Raw genomic sequence first — 478 nt, 5'->3', positions numbered from 1 at the left:
GAGAGGAACTACAAGTCTCCACAATGTCTGATCGAATGAATGTAATGTTTAAACATGTTGATGCCTTCATTTCCTTACCAAGTGGTCTAGGTATATTCAAAGAAATCTTTCATATTTTCTCTTAAGCCTAACTGCATATTCATCATAAACCCATAGGTTTGTTAAATGTTAATGGTTTTTATGATAAATTGTTGTCCTTTCCTGATCATGCTGTGGAACAAGAATCTCTAACATCATCGATATGACAAATCATAATCTCTACTTCTACTGCTGAATAATTAATTGACCAACTACAATCTTTCACTCATATAATTGATCCCTTCATGAGTCACATAAATTGGTCAACTAAGGAAAGCCGTAAAAAGCTTAGATTGGATTTGAGCCTTCATTTGTGAATCCTTGTGTCTTTTAGTTTTTTTAATAGTATATTATCTTGTTTTGTTATTTATTGTATTTGTTTAAGTGTGTTTCAGGTTTT

This window comes from Populus euphratica, unplaced genomic scaffold, assembly GCF_000495115.2.
Source record: "Populus euphratica unplaced genomic scaffold, PopEup_1.0 scaffold1469.1, whole genome shotgun sequence".
Taxonomy (NCBI): domain Eukaryota; kingdom Viridiplantae; phylum Streptophyta; class Magnoliopsida; order Malpighiales; family Salicaceae; genus Populus; species Populus euphratica.
This window is presented reverse-complemented; position numbering follows the sequence as displayed.